A 21,578-nucleotide genomic window follows, 5' to 3' on the forward strand; every position below is an offset into this window, starting at 1 on the left:
GCCTCAATGCATTTTGCAGGAAGTGCGTCTTCAGGAAGCTCACAGTCACTATTTTAATGTAGCCTTATATATCTCCTGGTCACATCCTATTGGTTAAAGACAGAAATGCAAACCGATGCAATTCCGGACTAAATAGATGATACCTAATCATTAAAAATAACAAACCCCAAATGAAACAATCAAGGTGAGGCTGTATATGTTGGGGGCAACTTTACAAATAAAAACATATTAATATAAGCACAGAAGTAAAAAATAAACAAAATTCCAGACCTCTCTCCAGACCCATCAAAATTACAATACAATACAAAGATAACATTTCTCACAAAAAAATGCAATTTTGCACATCGCTCTTTCAACATTTATTCTAACTTTATGAATTAAAAATGAAATTATTAAAGCCCTCTAGTGGTCAACATTCATATTTCTCATAAAGGGTAATGACCCAAAACTCTAACATAAATGTGGCCACTATAATGAATTAAAAGCCATCTAGTGGGCAAAAACGATATTTGCTGTATAAAAAATGTAATAAACAACATCCAACCCATTTACAGATCAGGTTCCTGATCACCATATACATTTACCTCTCCTTTTTTGGGGAAATATGATTCATATGATTAGGTATATAAACTAAAATTTCCACAAGAAAAAAGACTAAAGAAAAAGGGTAACCTCAAAAATAGAAAATCTGCAATAAAACGATGTAAATCAATAGCAATGTTCAGGCTAAAAGGACTGAGGGTTTTGAGCTCAAAAATCCATTTGGTCTCATTCTGTGAAATCTGTTTATGCAGAACACTTCCTCTCCAATGCTTAAATTCTATGAAAAGAATTGAGGCTGCGCAGCAGCCACATTTGACGTCACATCTGGTGCGGGTCCTGCATCACTTCCGGCCAGTGAAACGCACGCTGGCTTTGCTGAGTGGCGGAGCATTATTTAAAAATGACTACACTATATTACCCATGTTTTTATTTTTTTTGGAATGGGCTCATTGTCTATTGGAATGACCTCTTGGGGATCTTTTGTATGTGCAGTATCCACTATTACTCGGGAAAATGATGAGAGGAAACATCATAGGACTTACATGAAAAGCGAATGAGGTCTCATATGGCCATCTGTGGTTGGGGAGTGTGAATTCTTGCCCTCACTGTGATGGATCACACCCCTTCTGCGTGAACTTACAAGGCACATTTTTCTTTTGAAGCACGGTGATTGAAGAGCTTTGAAGGACTTTAATATTTTAACACAATTCGTGGATTGTTTAACTTTTTTGCTGTTTAAAAGTAGCGCCATACCTTCTTATGGTTATTTAGCTTTGAGGTGAGGTTTATCACCTAAAGGGGCAGTTTTACACAAAATCCTAATTGATTTGGCTGAATCATTGAAATTAGTGTGACACGGAGTTTGTCACATTTTCTATAAATACTTAGTTGCTACTGCCTGCCAAGGAGAAGTCTTCTATCTGCTTTCAGCAAGGACATAACCAGAGCTTAACCAAGAAATCAGTTAGATGTCCTCAGTTGTGAATAGTTCTATATCTGGAGTATCCCACTAAATCCCCTTCCCTATCCAAGTTCTCCAAAAATAAAACAACAAAAACAACAACCCCTAGACTGATCATTGGAGACAACGAGCAGAAGCGTGTGTGCACCTGGCTATGTGAATCTACCTTGTGCCTTGCTGTGGGGAAAAATGGGGAAAATCTAGGCAAAATACCAGCGGCTCCTACAGGGATAGCACTATATACATAAAGCAATGTAAGTATTTTGCATATTTTATAGAAATGAGAAGATTTTTTTATGGAGTACCTAAAATTGTAACTTTAGCTAATTTTTTGTTTTGTTTTTAGTTTTGGATGGAGTATTGGTTTAGGGATAGGGGATGATATGGTACCATATTACATCCTAAACATGGGAATGCCACGTAACATGATTAGGAATGGGCTCTGGCATGTTTGAGATTCCCACCTGCCCAATCCTGCTAGGAAGCTGACACTGCACACAGCTAATCACAGGCAGTGAGACATTTTCAGATCCACAGCTGCACAGGTCAGGAAATGTCTTGCTGCCTGTGATTAGCGGTGTGCATTTTCAGCTTCCTGGCAGGATCGAGCAGGTGGGATCCCAAACACACCCGAGCCCATCTCTAAACATGATATGAAGGTGATTCTAGCCTTTAAACACTTACAAACATTACTCAGCCCTGACAAATGGGATGTATTGTTTGCCGCCGAAACGCGTTGGACCCCTTGTAAATCAAAGCTGTTTTAGACTCCTTTATAAATTTGGTTTGTGCTACTACTTTTGTTTTGATTTTTTACATACTGCTGGCATGTTACAAAATAAAGACTTACCCTAGCTAATGATTTCATGACTGTTGACAATAGGACATACTGGACTGATAAACTAAAAAACAAAAATGAGAGTTTATCTTCAATTAACATAGTTGATACATTGAAGCTGTATTCACTTTGAATTTCCATCATGAGCAATAGAAACTGAAGGGTTTTTAACCTGCATATGACTGGGTGAGCAAGGTGGACACAGTTTGAGATTATTTTGAGATTATTTTTATAAATTAGGTCAATATTCCCTTTGGGGTTTTAAAAATCCTCCATTCTCATAGTGAATCAAAACCAAAGTCTGTTAAAAACCATCTTACTCTACTTTATATTGAGTACTGCTTGTAGTTCTGCCATTGATAGCAGAATTCAGCATATATATGGACAAATGTGATTTGAAGGACATCTTCAATGTCATTAGTATTTGTTTCAGTTAAATATTAAATGTTTTACTTTAGCAGATTGTATTGATTCTTTGCTCCCCTGCAATATCCTGTGCTGACTTCTGGTATTATAAGTTGTCTGGACTGATTCCTCTACCATGACAAGAAAAGAATCTTTGACGCATTCATCTTCCACTTTTCTTTTTTTTTTTTACTATAGAAGTGATGCCCAGGGCTACATTCAGCATTCTAATGATTTAGAACTGTGTACCCAACTGACTATGATTGCTTTAGACATAAGAGCTTCCTTCCTAAGTTTTTAAGTTGGTATAAAGTGCATTTTCTAGGTATGATTTACATAAAGAGGACTCTTATTATCATTGAGGCAATTTAATTTGTATCAGAAATCATTTGCTGAAGACATGTAGCCTAATATCTAGGGAGTTGTGCTGTTTCTGAGGAGACGTGTGTGCATGGAGAGGGCATTTATTTTGACATGCTTGAATTTTAACTATTCTGTATGTCATTCAAAATGAATCAAAAAGTTATTTTTTTTCTTTTCTGGTGAATTCAGCTAAAACCAGAGTAGTCCATATCTAATGCAGTACAGGCATGTGGTTAAAGCATATCTAAAAAAAAGATCAGAAATTATACACATTGCGGTTTACCATTCCTTGGATGTGGTGGGTGTAATTGTTTTCTTTTTTTCCAGATCTTTTTCTTTTTATTTCACCTGGTGATCCTGCCGAAAGCACACTTCCTTTTTTGAGAGGACAACACTTTCTGCAGTGTATATATAGAGAAACTGAATTTTCAGCCTAGAACAAGAAGTGTGTTAGGACTATAAATCCTCTTCTTCATAACATGGGGGGATGCATTTTATTATTCACAGAGGTGAACTAGGAAGGGCTGCTAATGTTGCTTGAGAGAACACTGAAGCATTGGTTTTCAGGGAGGATTAGGTATTTTTAGCTTTAAACAGATATAACAAAATTATTGTATTAGTATATTAATCATTTAAAAATTGGACACCCTTACCCCTACAGGCCAATTTTAGATTTCAGTGCTGTCACACTTTGAATGACAGTTACTTAGTAATGCTACACTATACCCAAATTATTCATTTTTTGAGAAAGAGCTTTCTTTTGGTGGGTTTTAATAACCACAGCTTTATTTTGGTGGTATTTAATCACCACATGTAATGATAAAATATATCAATCACATTAAAGTGCATAAATTCCTATAGTAATAAATTAAAGTGCATAATTAAACTAAAAAAATTAATAAATATACATTCAAAATGTAAGATTTAAAGTGCAAAAATAGTGGAATAAAGTCCTTATTGATGATCCAAAAAGGTGCCAAAGTGCCAAGTAAATAAAGGTGCTTGTGAGGTGAAGGTGCCCTCTTGGTTCCCCACTCACCGGAATTAGATTGTATAAAAGCCCTTGATTTTATTGCACATTTGCCCAGGATCAGATGTGGGATTCCTCCGATGTGTCCTCCGTGTTGAAATCGTTCCCGATAACACCATTAAAAGAAGAGAGGGCCATACATCGTGAAGTATGTAGGTATAATTTTATTCCCCAAAAAGCGATTGAATACTTACAAAATCAAAGAATTAAAATGGCATATAGCAAACAAAGCAAGTGGCGCCGCTCTTGGCGTGCGTTCCACATACAGGAAGTTCCCGACTGGAAATGACGTTACGTCCGCAACCGGAAGTGCGTCAACGCGTTTCGCCGTCACACACAGCGTCTTCAAAGGACATCACTTCCTGTTGACAGAGGCTCTTTATACCATAGCCTCTCCTACATCATATCCGGATTTGTTTAGGGAACGAAGAGCGGCCTCACTTGCTTTATTTGCTATATGCCATTTTAACTCTTTGATTTTGTAAGTATTCAATCGCTTTTTGGGGAATAAAATTATAACTACGTACTTCACGATGTATGGCCCTCTCTTCTTTTAATGGTGTTATCGGGAACGATTTCAACACGGAGGACACATCGGAGGAATCCCACATCTGATCCTGGGCAAATGTGCAATAAAATAAAGGGCTTTTATACAATCTAATTCCGGTGAGTGGGGAACCAAGAGGGCACCTTCACCTCACAAGCACCTTTATTTACTTGGCACTTTGGCACCTTTTTGGATCATCAATAAGGACTTTATTCCACTATTTTTGCACTTTAAATCTTACACTTTGAATGTATATTTATTAATTTTTTTAGTTTAATTATGCACTTTAATTTATTACTATAGGAATTTATGCACTTTAATGTGATTGATATATTTTATCATTACATATTGAATTTACATGATATAGATTGGTTTCATTTCAAATAATTTTTGTCACTAATTTGTTGCTAGCGCTGCATAAATTTGTTTTCATTCATTTATTCTAAGAATTTCTTAGTGTTTGCAGCAGCTGCACACTCTCACAGTTTTTTTCACTGAATAATTTATCACTATTGTGCAGCGCGGGTTTAAATTTGTTTTTTCATTTAATCACCACAGCTTTCTTTTGGTGGGTTTTAATCACCACAGCTTTCTTTTGGTGGTATTTAATCACCACATTTTTTCTTCTTTTATTTCTATAAAAACAAAAAATAATGAACATTTTGGCAATAAAACACATTTTTTTTAGTTTGATATACAATTTTGCAATTTAAATACTCTAGGCCAAAAAGTGTTCTGCTACATATCTTTTGTAAATATAACCCAAATCAGTGTACGGTATATTATATACTCTATGTGAAAGCTATAAAGTCTGCAATCTATGATATATATATATATATATACACATACAGTCAGGTCCATAAATATTGGGACAAAACACAATTCTAATTTGTTGGCTCTATACACCGCCACAATGGATTTGAAATGAAACAAACAAGATGTGCTTTAATTGCAGACGTTCAGCATTAATTTGAGGGTATTTACATCCAAATCAGGTGAAAGCTGTAGGAATTACAACAGTTTGTATATGGGCCTCCTACTTTTTAAGGGACCAAACGTAATGGGAAAATTGGCTGCTCAGCTGTTCCATGGCCAGGTGTGTGTTATTCCCTCATTATCCCATTTACAAGGAGCAGATAAAAGGTCCAGAGCTCATTTCAAGTGTGCTATTTGCATTTGGAATCTGTTGCTGTCAACTCTCAATATGAGATCCAAAGAGCTATCACTATCAGTGAAGCAAGCCATCATTAGGCTGAAAAAAACAAAACAAACCCATCAGAGAGATAGCAAAAACATTAGGTGTGGCAAAATCAACTGTTTGGAACATACTTAAAAAGAAAGAACGCACCGGTGAGCTCAGCAACCCCAAAAGACCCGGAAGACCACGCAAAACAACTGTGGTGGATGACCGAAGAATTCTTTCCCTGGTGAAGTAAACACCCTTCACAACAGTTGGCCAGATCAAGGACACTCTCCAGGAGGTAGGTGTATGTGTGTCAAAGTCAACAATCAAGAGAAGACTTCACCAGAGCGAATACAGAGGGTTCACCACAAGATAAAAACCATTGGTGAGCCTCAAAAACAGGAAGGCCAGATTAGAGTTTGCCAAATAACATCTAAAAAAGCCTTCACAGTTCTGGAACAACATCCTATGGACAGATGAGACCAAGATCAACTTGTACCAGAGTGATGGAAAGAAAAGAGTATGGAGAAGGAAAGGAACTGCTCATGATTCAAAGCATACCACCTCATCAGTGAAGCATGGTGGTGGTAGTGTCATGGCGTGGGCATGTATGGCTGCCAATGAAACTGGTTCTCTTGTATTTATTGATGATGTGACTACTGACAAAAGCAGCAGGATGAATTCTGAAGTGTTTTGGGCAATATTATCTGCTCATATTCAGCAAAATGCTTCAGAACTCATTGGACGGCAGTGCAGATGGACAATGACCCGAAGCATACTACGGAAGCAACCAAAGAGTTTTTTAAGGGAAAGAAGTGGAATGTTATGCAATGGCCAAGTCAATCACCTGACCTGAATCCGATTGAGCATGCATTTTACTTGCTGAAGACAAAACTGAAGGGAAAATGCCCCGAGAACAAGCAGGAACTGAAGACAGTTGCAGTATAGGCCCGGTAGAGCATCACCAGGGATGAAACCCAGCGTCTGGTGATGTCTATGCATTCCAAACTTCAGGCTGTAATTGACTGCAAAGGATTTGCAACCAATTATTTAAAAAAGTTTGATTTATGATTGTTACTCTGTCCCATTACTTTTGGTACCTTAAAAAGTGGGAGGCACATATACAAACAGTTGTAATCCCTACACCGTTCACCTGATTTGGATGTAAATACCCTCCAATTAAAGCTGAAAGTCTGCAGTTAAAGCACATCTTGTTTGTTTCATTTCAAATCCATTGTGGTGGTGTATAGAGCCAAAAAATGTGTCAATGTCCCAATATTTATGGACCTGACTGTACAGTATCTCATAAAAGTGAGTACACCCCTCACATATTTGTAAATATTTTATTATATATTTTCATGTGACAACACTGAAGAAATGATACTTTGCTTCAATGTAAAGTAGTGAGTGTACAGCTTGTATAACAATGTAAATTTGCTGTCTACTCAAAATAACTCACACACAGCCATTAATGTCTAAACCGCTGGCAACAAAAGTGAATACACCCCTAAGTGGAAATGTCCAAATTGGGCCCAAAGTGTCAATATTTGTGTGGCCACCATTAATTTCCAGCACTGCCTCAACCGTCTTGGACATGGAGTTCACCAGAGCTTCACTGGTTCCCAGTGGAGTCCTTTTCCACTCTTCCATGGCGACATCACGGAGCTGGTGGATGTTAGAAACCTTACGCACCTTCATCTTCTCTTTGAGGATGCCCCACAGATGCTCAATAGGGTTTAGGTCTGGAGACATGCTTGGACAGTCCATCACCTTTACCCTCAGCTTCTTTAGCAAGGCAGTGGTCGTCTTGGAGGTGTGTTTGGGGTCGTTATGTTGGAAAACTGCCCTCTGAAGGGAGGGGATCATGCTTTGCTTCAGTATGTCACTGTACATGTTGGCAATAATGGTTCCCTCAATGAACTGTAGCTCCCCAGTGCTGGCAGCACTCATGCAGCCCCAGACCATGACACTCCCACCACCATGCTTGACTGTAGGCAAGACACACTTGTCTTTGTACTCCTCACCTGGTTGCCGCCATATATGCTTGACACAATTTGAACCACACACATTTATTTTAGTTTCATCAAACCACAGGACATGGTTCCAGTAATCCATGTCCTTAGTCTGCTTGTCTTCAGCGAACTGTTTGCGGACTTTCTTGTGCATCATCTTTAGAAGAGGCTTCCTTCTGGAACTACAGCCATGCAGACCAATTTGATGCAGTGTGGTTTGAGCACTGACAGGCTGACCCCCCACCCCTTCAACCTCTGCAGCAATGCTGGTAGCACTAATATGTCTATTTCCCAAAGACAACCTCTGGAATTGATGCTGAGCATGTGCACTCAACTTCTTTGGTCAACAATGGCGAGGCCTGTTCTGAGTGGAACCTGTCCTGTTAAACCACTGTATGACTGGTCACACATTTATTACCCACCACTAGACAAATACAGTTACCTTACTTAAGCTTATCTGCTCATTGTCAGAGTTTACAAGGCCAGGTTAGGACCAGTAAAACAAGAAAGGGTTCTGTGTAAAAGAAGTAATCCAACATGGGGCTATCATTCATGTGGTAGTATAAATCCAGTTCTGCTTACAATAAATGTCTTTAAAAAAAAAAAAAAAATGGTGGGGGGGGGGGTGTTCTTAACTATAATTGTTGTATAGATATGGAACCATTTTCTTTTTCTTGTTCAATGCATGTTTAATATTCTCATAAGATAATAAAAGCAAAATCTTTTTTTTTAATATGAGAAATGCATTTAATTGTAAAAAAGCGTCATCATTCTATGAATTCTTTTTCTTGTCACCGTCTTAAATGTGTGCCGTGAAAGAGCCCTTAGGGCATCTGTTGTGATCTTTGAGGATCTTTGAAAATAAATGATTTTGCATTACATGCAGCTACAGAGGTAAAAGATGGCTTGTTTTAAAACAATTTCACTGCTTGTAAAGGCTATGCAAATGTTTTATTGTTCATAAGATAAACGCTAGGCTAGCACTAATTTAAAAGTGCAATAATATATGTGATATTTTCTGTGAACAAATATCACAGTCAAAGTAAAGCACATGCACTAAAAATAACATGAATTATTCTTGTCCATGTTGTGATGCCATTACTAAATTTGGAAATTAATTATCATTTGAGAAAAAGCATATAAATCAAGATAATGAAAAAAAACACATGTGTTTTTCTGATTTTAGCCAACCAGTTTTATTTGATAAAGAGTTTCTATTTTCTAAGGGCTACTGTCATAAAAAATTGTATTGTATAGATTTAATACATGGCATTATCATATTCAGTGTAATAATATCTTTTTTTACAAGCCACCCAGCAAGAGAGACAGTGACAGGTGTTGGGACGTAATATGTTGCTGCCATAAATGTTTGTCATGATCCCTTTTATGCACATGGTTATGAGTAAAGTGCTTCAGAAAACTGCTCACTAAATCCCTAAACTTTATAACGTTCCTGTGCGTGTATCTAATAAAAGTCCACAAGTAAATAGTCCATATAACTTATAAGGTGAACAATAAGTTCAATTCAAAGTGCAATAGCATGAAGTTCTCCTTTAAGAGTGCTGGATCCATAGTGGAGAAATTTGCACTATTGCACTTTGAATTGCACCTATTATTCACCTTATAAGTTATATGGACTATTTACTTGTAGACTTATATTGGATGCATGCACATGAAGTTTATAGAGTTTAGAGATTTAGTGAGCAGCGTTGTGGTTTTCTGAAATCGCTTTTATAAGGTTTTTCTATAACCTTTACTACAGCTGAAGCTCCATAATTCACATTTATTGAATGTATTGAATTTATTTACTTTATTTGTTTATGGTTCACAAATGTATTTATTTTTTATTTTTATGGTTCACTGATTATCCATTATAGAATAACATAACACCAGAGGGTAGCATTTTATATTCATAGCGTGGATATAATATATCAATATATATGATTAAAGTGTACAGTGAGGGAAAAAAGTATTCGACCTCCTGCTGATTTTGTACGTTTGCCCACTGACAAAGAAATGATCAGTCTATAATTTTAATGGTAGGTTTATTTTAACAGTGAGAGACAGAACAACAACAAAACAAATCTAGAAAAACGCATTTCAAAAAAGTTATAAATTGATTTGCATTTTAATGAGTGAAAAAAGTATTTGACCCCTTTGCAAAACATGACTTAGATCTTGGTGGCAAAACCCTTGTTGGCAATCACAGGGGTCAGACCTTTTTTGTAGTTGGCCACCAGGTTTGTACATGTCTCAGGAGGGATATTGTCCCACTCCTCTTTGCAGATCCCCTCCAAGTCATTATGGTTTTGAGGCTGACATTTGGTAATTTGAACCTTCAGCTCCCCCCCACAAATTTTCTATGGGAATAAGGTCTGGAGACTGGCAAGGCCACTCCAGGACCTTAACCACTTTACTACCAGTCACGTAACCTCTACGTCAGCAGACTTTGCGGGGTTATACCGGGATGATGCCTCTAGCTAGAGGCATCATCCCGGTACCGTTGTTTGAAGCCGACGGTCGGCTTTCCGTCGGTAACGATCGATGCGGCTCGGGAGCCGCTCGATCGTTACCCGGGGGGGCGGGAGGGGACGTCCCCCCCCTCCCGCCGCCTTCCGCGGCTTTGCTCGGGGCTACCGTCCCACCGGGAGCCCCGAGCACCCAGCCGGCACGTCCGCCGGCTGGATGGAGTCCCGATGAATGCCGGAAACGGCATCGATCGGGTCTCCGATGACGTAACCCGGAGGCGGCGTCCATGACGTCACTTCCGGGTTACTGTGCTGCAAAAGGCGGCAGATTTGAAAAACGGCTGTATGCAAAAATGCCGTTTTCGGCGTTTTGCATACAGGGAAGTGTAGTGGAGGGGTCTAGGGTCTTTTAGACCCTCGATCCCTCCATAAAGTGTACCTGTCACGACATATTGCTGTCACCAGGGATGTTTACATTGCTTGTGACAGCAATAAAAGTGATCAGATTTTTTTTTTTTTTTAAAAACCTGTAATAAAGTTTAAAAAAAAAGAAAAAATAAATAGGAAAAAAAAAAAAAAAAAATTTAGCCGTCCCCGTCACTGTTAGCTCGCGCACAAAAAAAACGTATACGCAAGTCGAGCCGCAAATGAAATCGCTGTTCAAACCACACATGTGAGGTATCGCCGCGATCGCCAGAGCGTGGGCAATAATTAAAAAAAAAGAGCTACACACTAACTCTAAACTGGTAACCGTTAAATAAATTTAAAGCGTCGCAGATTGAGATCTCTATTGACCGTAGTTTGTCGCCATCCCACGGGGGGGCGCAATTTTAAACCGTAACATGTTTGGTATCTATTTACTCGGCGTGACATCATCTTTCACAATATACAAAAAAAATGGGCTAACTTTACTGTTTAGTATTTTTTAAATGCAGTGAAATGTGATTTTTCAAATTTTTTCCAAAAAAATGGCGTTTTAAAGACCGCTGCGCAAATACCGCGTGACAAAAAATTTTGCAATGACCGACATTTTATTCTCCAGAGTCTTTGCTAAAAAAATATATATAATGTTTGGGGGTTCTAAGTAGTTTTCTAGGAAAAAATACTGGTTTTAACTTGTGAACAAAAAGTGTCCGAAATAGGGCTGGGGCTAAAGTGGTTAAAGTGCTTCTTCTTGAGCCACCCCTTTGTTGCCTTGGCCATGTGTTTTGGGTCATTGTCATGCTGGAATACCCATCCACGACTCATATTCAATGCTCTTGCTGAGGGAAGGAGGTTCCCACCCAAGAGTTGAAGGTACATGGTCCTGTCTATCGTCCCTTTGATGCGGTGGAAGTTGTTCTGTCCTCTTAGCAGAAAAACACCCCCAAAGCATAATGTTTCCACCTCCATGTTTGACAGTGGGCTTTGGTGTTCTTGGGTTTATAGGCAGCATTCCTCCTCCTCCAAACAGTTGAGTTGATACCAAAGAGCTCGATATTGGTCTCATCTGACCACATCTGAACACTTTCACCCAGTTCTCCACTGAATCATTAAGATGTTCATTAGCAAACTTCAGACGGGCCTGTATATGTGCTTTCTTAAACAGGGGGACCTAGCGGGCGCTGCAGAATTTCAGTTCTATACGGCGTAGTGCGTTACCAATTTTTTTCTTGGTTACTATGGTCCCAGCTGCCTTGAGATCATTGACAAGATTCTTCTGTGAAGTTCTGGGCTGATTCCTCACTTTTCTTGAATATAGTAGTGAAAGTATAATCATTTTTTCTTCCACAATCCCATTCTGTTGTGATTTTTTAAATGTAGTTTTCCCTATGGGTCAATAAGTTAAAGCATAACTCCCCTTTTGTTGAGAAAAATACATTCCCCTCTTGGTGATCTCTGTACATTACAAGGATTTTAACAAACTTTGTTGCAGATTCCTACCTTTTGTTATTCTGAAGAAATCATTATTTATTCCTCTGTGCTGAGTGGGTCTATTGGGAGTGGTTTCATAGTTATCTATCAGCTGTGCAGCTGCAGAGCTCTAATGAGAGAAGCTGCTGGGCCTGCGTCCCTTCAGACGTGTTCCTATTGGTAATATCTCACCAAAAATGACATTTTGGTTGCAGGGGATGGCAGAAATCTGACTTGTATCTTAGGCAGACTTCTGGGAAAATTGGTGAGCCAATCGCACAAGCAGGAAATTATGTTTCTGGTTAGTACACATTCTGTGTACAGAACAGCTCCAGGTAGCCATATTGCATTGCATTTTCTAAAAATTACAACAGCTGCAGATTGAAAAGGAAAGGTAATTTTAAATAAAATTCAATTACAATATGATTTGTGTCGCAATTGTATACGCTGTCTTGTTTTTTCTTTATTTGCTAATTTATTCCCGCAAAAAAGTGGAGTTACCCTTTAACAACAATACGTGGCACGTGTCCCGAGAGTCTGAAAATGTCAAACCCTCTGGGCTTTCCTTGGGTGCTTCATAAGAAATATATAAACAACCTTCTTTGGCCATCCAAGTGAACTTAACCTTTCAAGAAGAAGTGTACGTTAAATGTAAACTGACCGTTAAAAGGAACCTTTCCCATTCTATTGGATTCAAGTCCAATTTGTGAAACTATAATTTCTGCTGATCTTCCAAGCGCTGAAACCTGAGTAAAGTGTCATTCCAGCTGGAATGATGTATCACAGTGCTCATTCTTGTGTCTCCGCTACCATAAAGACGTTATTAGACGTCAAGTTCAATCCTGAATAGTTATAGCTATTCAAATTCTAATTCTGAGACTTTTATTCTTTATTTTATTTCAAGCAGTGTCTACTTTATTAAGCCTTTGATAATTCAGATGCATAAAGCTACCCATATGCTTTGTTTCTCAGCTACAGACTACATGTAGGACCGTGCTTTCTGGATTTGTGGCTGATTCCATAGTCTTAGAAAAGATCATTGTTTAGAAACTAGAAACTTTCTCTACCAAGAAAATAGCATGTTATCAATACTGGTACATGGCAGAGTGAAGTAATATCAAAAGTACATTCAGGAACAGTTTAAGGCATCACAAGTGCCTGGTTACTAGTCGTGTGATTATTTGAATATATGACAGACTTTAGAAAAAGTTATAAGTGCAATGGAAAACAGGCAAGAAAATCTAGATCCATTCTTTTTTTCAGCAACATTGTTTTCCTACAAAGGCTGCTTCACTAGAAATTAAAACCAAAAATAAAAGCAGATGAATATGGAGACATACAAAAATTAGCAGGCCTGGCGGATGTGATGTCCACCTGGGACACGCCGATCATTCGCAGGAGAGGCAGAACGGAGGTTTACATGTGTAAGCAAGACAGACGATCGTTCTGTGAGAAGGAAAGATGAAGATCTTGTGTTCCTGCTAAGCAGAAACACAGATCTCTGTCTTCCCCCAGTTAAAGTAGTCAAAGTACCTCCCCCCACACAGTTAGCAAGCACTCCCTAGGAGCCCATTTAACCCTTTGATCGCCCCTGATGTTAACCCCTTCCAAGCCAGTGTCATTAGTACAGTGACAGTGCATTTTTTTAGCACTGGTCCCCAAAAAGTGTCACTTAGTGTCAGATTTGTCTGCCGCAATGTTGCAGTCTCGTTAAAAATCGCTGATCGCCACCATTGCTAGTAAAAAAATAAATAAAAATTCAATAAATACATCCCATAATTTGTAGATACTATAACTTTTGCGCAAACCAATCAATATATGCTTATTGGGATTTTTTTTACCAAAATCATATCAGAATACATATTGGCCTAAACTGATGAGGACATTTGATTTTTTTACATTTTTTTTGGGTGTTTTTCATAGCATAAAGTAAAAAAATATTGTTTTTTTTTTTTTTTAAATTGTCAGACTTTTTTGTTTTTAGCGAAAAAATTGAAAACCGTGGAGGTGATCAAATACCACTAAAATAAAGCTCTATTTGTGAGAAAAAAGGGCATCAAATTAATTTGGGTACAGCCTGGACCAACCTTGCAATTGTCAGTTAAAGTAATGCAGTGCCATATTGCAAAAATGGCCTGGTCATGAAGGGGGGGGGTAAACCTTCCGGGGCTGAAGTGGTTAAAGAAAAGTTCTTTAAACGTGTAGATTTTTATTTATTTTTTCCTTTTACTTGACATTACAATTTAATGCCAGGCTAAAAGCTAAATACAGAGTTTAAATACTATAAAGCCATTTTACCTGCCAAAGGAATTGTAATTTTTTTTTGCCACTGTGATTTTCGCAATTGCACAATAGAAGAAAAAGATGTTTTTCGAGTGTTTGGGTTGAGGGTTCAATTCAGAAAAGGAACTTGGCTGACCTTAATGCTCAAAAGTATTTACAACAGCCACAGTAAAATAGTTACATGTAACTTTTTTTAAAACACCAGAATTTGTTCTCATATTTTAACTGGATCCTCATTCCTCAGTATTGCTTTATTTTCCAAATATGATCTGATATTTGTCAGAGATCTCAAGTTGGCTTGTCAAAAGTGTTTTAGCACAGAGCCTTCTTTATGGCACTAATTGAACCTGTGCTACTACCAGCTGTCTATCCTTTGCATACATTCCAGAGATTCGGCTTTAATGAAAGGATCAACATATGCACATGCTGAGGGCCACCACATTAGATCAAGTCTAACGAATGACCAAAGTAACATTACAAGCAGAGAGGCTGGACTGCAACACATAAAAGGACTTGTCTGCAGCACCTTCCATCATTAAGGCTTCTCAACACAAGATATGACAAGCGAGCATGACACTGGTAAATGACTAATAAAGAAAATAACTTGAGTCTAGACATGGCGAACCTAGGCATAATTGTAGCTGGAAACATTTTTTATCTATTTAGATTAATTAATAGCAAAGACATACAGAAGAATAAATAAACATGGGCTGTTGAATGGAAAACCTGAGACAAATTTTCCTGATAACCATTCCTGGTCTGGTCATTAAAACTGAACTACAGACAAACCAGTAAAAAAAAAAAAAACAGATGAAATGCATATAATGAAGCTTTTTTTTTTTTTTTTTCCCTGCCAAAGAATTTGTACTTTTGTGCTCCCAGTCCTGAGATTTACACAGTTATATTACATAGATAGCACAGCCAGGTGGATGGCACCAGTTACAGTTAAGGAATACATCAATGTCCTCTCTTCACCCCTAGACTGCTAACTGGTAGGTGAAAGAGAAGCAGAAAACGAAAAAGGTCTTCTACTTAAGGGCCATACACACTATAAGATTTTCTAAAGACTTTTTCCTTCAGACTTACCAAAACCATATAATATGAGGTCAAACCTAAACACTTTCAATTTGTATGCAATCTGGCAGGCCCTTGCCTAGGACAAGAAAGTGTAAAATCCTTTGTGAACCAGAGGAGATGGCCTTCCATCCCCGACCTGACGGACGGGAACGGACCATATGGCCTCCCCCTTTGGGAGGCGCTCCAAGTACGACATTTCTTGGAGTCACTCCCAAGACCGGAGAAATTTGCGAAACCGCTGACAAACTTTGAGAGGCTATGTGAGAAGGTGGGGAGTAGTGGACGTACCCTCTCCATGCTATATAAAATGCTGAATACCCCAGTAGAACAGCCAAAATTGAACTGGCTGGAAAAGTGGAAATCAGATTTAAATAGGGATATAACAACAGCACAGTTTCAGAGGATATGTAGGTCAATGCTCGGGCCAACAAAGTGCACTAAAATTCAGGAAACAAATTATAAGATCTTAACCAGATGGTATAATACACCAGATAATTTACATAAGTGGTATACTCAGGAATCTGATAGGTGCTGGAGATGTGGGGAGGGAGAGGGCACGCTGTACCATATTTTCTGGAACTGCCCAGATATAAAGAAATCCTGGTCTGAAGTGGGGGGTATAATTCAAAAAATAACGGATTATAGAATCGAGGGAGATGCAGCCTTTTGCCTTTTGCAGATATCGGAGTTATCAAGGAAGAAATATGAAAGATCTATATTACCTTATATGATGAATGCTGCAAGAGCGTGCATACCTCAATACTGGAGGAGGACGAATCCCCCCTCAGTGTCTGAATGGGCACGGAAATTAGAACATATAAATAAAATGGAGGATTTAGTACTCTCCTCACAAAATAAACACAAACAATATAAGGTGATATGGGGTGTCTGGAACCTGTTTACGACCTCGGATGAGGGGAAACAACTCCTCCACCTAGCTCCCCAAAATATAAGCCCGGGGGATTAGACCATAAATGTACTGCCTTCATGGGGTCTTGGTTGAAAAGGAAGAGGTGGGGGAAAGGAGGATGGGGAGGATGGGGGGAGAGAAGGAGGAAAACTTATAAACATTTTTTTTTTCTTTCTTCTTTCTTCCTTTCTTTGTTGATTTGTTTGTTTGATGTTTTTCTTTGATGATGTATGTATGAGTCCCCGTTCACACTGGGGCGACCTGTGAGGCGTCCTGGTCGCCTCACAGGTCGCCGTAGGTCGCCTTCCATAGGGAAGCTGCGGACCCGTTCTAATCGGAGCGACACAAGTCGCTCCGACTTAGAAAAAGGGTCCGGAGCTTCTTTGGGGCGACCTGGAGCGACCGTCATAGACTTCAATGTTATGAAGTCCGTGCCGGCCGCTCCAAGGTCGCGGCACGCTGCTCGCACCACGACCTCGGAGGTCGCCCCCCCAAGTCGGATCGCCCCAGTGTGAACGGGGCCTTATAGTATGACTGGGGAGAGGGGGGGAGGGTAGGGAGGGAGGGGAAAAGATTGGATAGGAGAATAGTATAGTGTAAGAAACGGAAAGAGGAATTCCATAATAGTCTTCTTGGAAGACACAATGTGGAGGTAGATTAAAGGGAGAAGTAGCAACATTTAGCGAGGATGAGAGGGAGAAGAGTAAAATGGAAGATTGGGTAGAGCCTTGCTGTCTGGACAAATTGTTTCCTCGTTGAGGATTTTTTTTGAGTACTACTTGTACCCTGAAAAATTATGAATATTTATCGAATGTAAACACATTGTGTATCGGGAAGAGAAGGTTGTTTATGCATCTGGGCTTCCCGTTTTCTATTTTTTTTTGTGTGTATTGGATTTATACATTATATACTGTGTTATAATTCTCCTTGAAATTGAAATAAAGAATAATAAATACAAAGAAAAGGTAAATCTGAATGAAAAAGTCTTCAGAAAATCTTATAGTGTGTATGGCCCTTTACTCTGCTCTCTCCTCCTTACCAACACATGTGCATGCAACATACCTGATTGGTTCTTAGTGATGCTACTCTCTCCCCAGTCAGAGTGCTACTGTACAAGAGATTGAAATAGGCTGAAGCCAAGTAAATCATACCACTAGCTACTAAAAAAATACATTGAATATTGTTTTTACTACAGTGGAACATTAGTTCTAAATTTATGAATACAAAGAAAACAAGCTTCAAACAAAAAAATTGTAGTTAATTGATTGTAAATTTCTCTTGAGGGTTTCGCCCTTCATCCAAGACTTTGAAGTTGCCACAGGAATGAAAAGATAAAGGGCAATCTTGCAATAAGTAAAACAATTGTTTAAGACCTTCTTTATTCCTGCTGTTCTGGGAAAGGAAATAAAGGGAAATCTTGGGATATTAATTCATAAAGGGTGTCGTAGACATAGAATTCAGGCCTTCACTCTAAAATGGTCAGTGATTGCCCCAGATTCATGTACCAGACAAACAGATGCATAAACCTTTCAGCACTGAGATTGGAATGTCCATACTTGTCACTCTTTTCTCAATGTGCTTCCTCCCTAGCCCATGATCCCATTACACAGAGGGGCGTATGGCCAAGGAGTTTTGTAGTGGAGTGGGTGGAGCCAGATAGGGAATTAAGAAACTAGTTCTTGACCAGGTCTGCTTTCCCTGTGACTTACAATGCATGGCAATCAGGGAGTCCATAGACACAATTTAGTGTTTCATTTTCACCCACTAGTCAAAGCATAGCAAGTGATAAATGGTGCAAAGGTAGAATAAACCGAAGAGCCAAGGTGACAGCGGATGGTAATAGCCCCGAGGAACACATTAAGGCAAGGACAGCAAAGGCAGGCAGAGGCAATCGGGAGGCAGCTCAAGGGAGATGAAGGAATCTCTGTAAAAATCCAAGAACACAAAAACAAGGAGCAACACTCTAAGTGCAGTATGCAGTAAAAAAACATTTTTTGTTAGTACAATTGGCAACTTACAGTGTAGTAGACACCAAAGCTTATATCAGACCCACCAGGAGTCAATAGGGCAGTCGTACCTGAACCCGAGTGTGGAGGCAAGAACGTCTGCACCATGTAGGGTTTGGCTGGGAAGCATGTAGACAAGCTGCATGCTACCTGGTCAGACCCTACATGGTGTGGACATCCTTGCCTCCACACCGAGTTCCGGTGTGTCTGCCATTCTGACCCCTGGCGCGTCTGATATGCGCTTTGATGTCTACTACACTGTAAGTTGCCAATTGAACTAATAAACATTGGGGTTTTTTTACTGTAAACTGCACTTAGAGTGGCACGCCTTGCTCTTGTGTTCTTGCATATCCACCCACTGCCAACCCCTGTCAGTCAAAAGCAAGGCAGACCTTATAAGTGTCTAGTTTCCCAGTTTCCCATCAGCATCCTCCCAACCAACAGGTAATTTGGCCATGGGAACTAATTACTCTTCAGGTCCACCGCTCCTGTGAGTAATTTCCCAAATATGGACATATTAACCACTTAAGGACCGGAAGGTTTTACCCCCTTAATGACCAGGCCATTTTTTGCAATTTGGTACTGTGTTACTTTAACGGACAATTGCGCTGTCTCGTGACGCTGTATCGAAATAAAATGTATGTCCTTTTTTCCCACAAAAAAAGCTTTCTTTTGGCAGGATATTTTATCACCTGTGCGATTTTTTTTTGCGCTATAAATGAAAAAAGAGCGACAATTCTGAAAAAAAAAAAACATATTTTTCATTTTCTGCTATATAACACCCCCCCCCCCCCCCCCACAAAAAAAAAAAATCAAAAATGTCATCATTTTAGCAATTTTTTTGCAAGACTGCGACATTGCGGTGGACGGATCGGACCCCTGACATTTTTGACACTTTTGAGGGGACCAGTGACATTACTACAGTAATCAGTGCTAAAAATATTACTGTTACTGTAAAATGACACTGGCAGGGAAGGGGTTAACCCAGGGGCGATCGAAGGGTTAAATGTGAGCCTAGGGGATGTTTTATAAGTGTGAGGGGGATGGGCTTATTAGATTAACACAGGGACCTGTGTTCCTAAATAGGAGGAACACAGGAGCCCTGTGACAATAACTGACAGAACGGTCTACCGTTTTTTCAACGGCAGGATGCCGTTCTGTCTTCCCGGGGAGTGATCGCGGGTGCCCGGCAGCAATTGCAGCTGCTTGCCCCACAGATCATCTCCCCCTCTCGCGAATTGCCTCCAGAGTATATCTGCAGCAGTCGGTTGGCAAGTGGTTTCCTTTTGGGTAAGGACATGTTTAACCACTTTACCACCGGAGGATTTTGCTGTCTTACGTCCAGGCCACTTTTTGCGATTTGGCGCTGTGCAACTTTAACTGACAATAGCGCGGTCGTGCGACGCCATACCCAAACAAAATTTACGTCCTTTTTTTTTTCCACAAACAGAGCTTTCTTTTGGTGGTATTTGATCACCTGTGCGATTTTTACTTTTTGTGCTATAAACAAAAAAAGAGCGTTTATTTTGAAAAAATAACAATATTTTTAACATTTTTTTATATGAAATTCCTCCCAAAAAATATGTAAAAATGAATTTTTTTTTTATTTTTGGCCAATTTGTTTTCTGCTACCTATGTTTGGTAAAAAAAAATCACAATAAGCGTATTTTGATTGGTTTGCGCAAAAGTTATTGCGTTTACTAACTAAGGGAAAGATTTCTGTCATTTTTGGTGTTTTTTTTTTTAACGAGTAATGGCGGCGATCTGCAATTTTTTTTGCGGGACTGCGACATTGCGGCGGACAGATCGGACCCTTGACTGACATTTTTGACACTTTTGGGGGTACCAGTGACATTACTGCAGTAATCAGTGCTATATATATGCACTGTTACTGTAAAAATTACACTGGCAGGGAAGGGGTTAATTTTATTGGAGAGGGAGGGGTTAATGTATGCCTGGTGCTTACTAACGTGTGGGGGGGGGGGGTGACTGAGTGATCCAGGGACAGATCGGATGTTCAGCTATGCTGAACACTCCGATCTGTCACTCCCTGTCACTTAGGAGATCCGCCCGCTCTGTTTACACAGGCGGGCGGATCTCCAAACTAGATTCCCCGACGATCCTCCCCTGGCCCGACTCCCGCTGTGAATGAAAACAGCGGGAGCGCCACCTACAGGGGGAGGAGTCCAGCAACGTAGGTCTACGACGCTGGACGATAACGAGCCACTGTGCCGCAGTAGCAGCACAGTGGCTGGTGGTAAAGTGGTTAATATCTCTGGCCCCCTTGTATACATTTAGCTTTCAGCTAGGAAATCTCCTGGTCAACACGGGGCCAGAGATAGAGCCCTGTGTAGAAATCTGTAACATTCATGACAATTTCCCAGCAAAGACATGCCCCACTCTGAGAACTGGCATACCCCGCAGCTGGTTTTAACTACATCGAGTTTCCAAATCTGTAAACTAGTGGTAATTATTTAAGAACAGCCACAGGTTATTCTTCCTCCCCCCTACCTCTTTTTCTTCCTCCCCTGCCTTCCCCTTTCCATTCTTGGGCTTACATCCATTTTTGTTCTAAAACCACACATGATTAAATAAACCTAGTCCTGCTTTACTCATGATAATATTATTCCATTTTAGTGTGTATTGTTCCTCTTTGGAGATTTCTACATATTTACCACCCACAGGGATATTAATCTAATTTTTATTTTTCTGATAAGAATTCTACACACCCCTGTTAAAATATCAGGTTTCTGTGATGTAAAAAAATTAGACAAATATAAATGGTTTCAGAACTTTTTCCACTTTTAATGTGACCTATAAACTGAACAACTCAATTAACAAAAAAAACTGAAATATTTTATGGGGTGAAGTAAAATTAAAAGAATAAAATAATGTGGTTGCATAAGAGTGAACACACTCTTATAACTGGGGATGTAGCTGTGTTCAGAATTAAGAAATCACATTCAAACTCATGTTAAATAGGAGTCTGTAAACACCTGCCATCATTTAAAGTGTCTCTGATTAACCCCAAATAAAGTTAAGCTGTTCTAGTAGATATT

The sequence above is a fragment of the Pelophylax lessonae genome (genome assembly GCF_965119305.1).
Source record: "Pelophylax lessonae genome assembly, chromosome: 9".
Taxonomy (NCBI): Eukaryota; Metazoa; Chordata; class Amphibia; order Anura; family Ranidae; genus Pelophylax; species Pelophylax lessonae.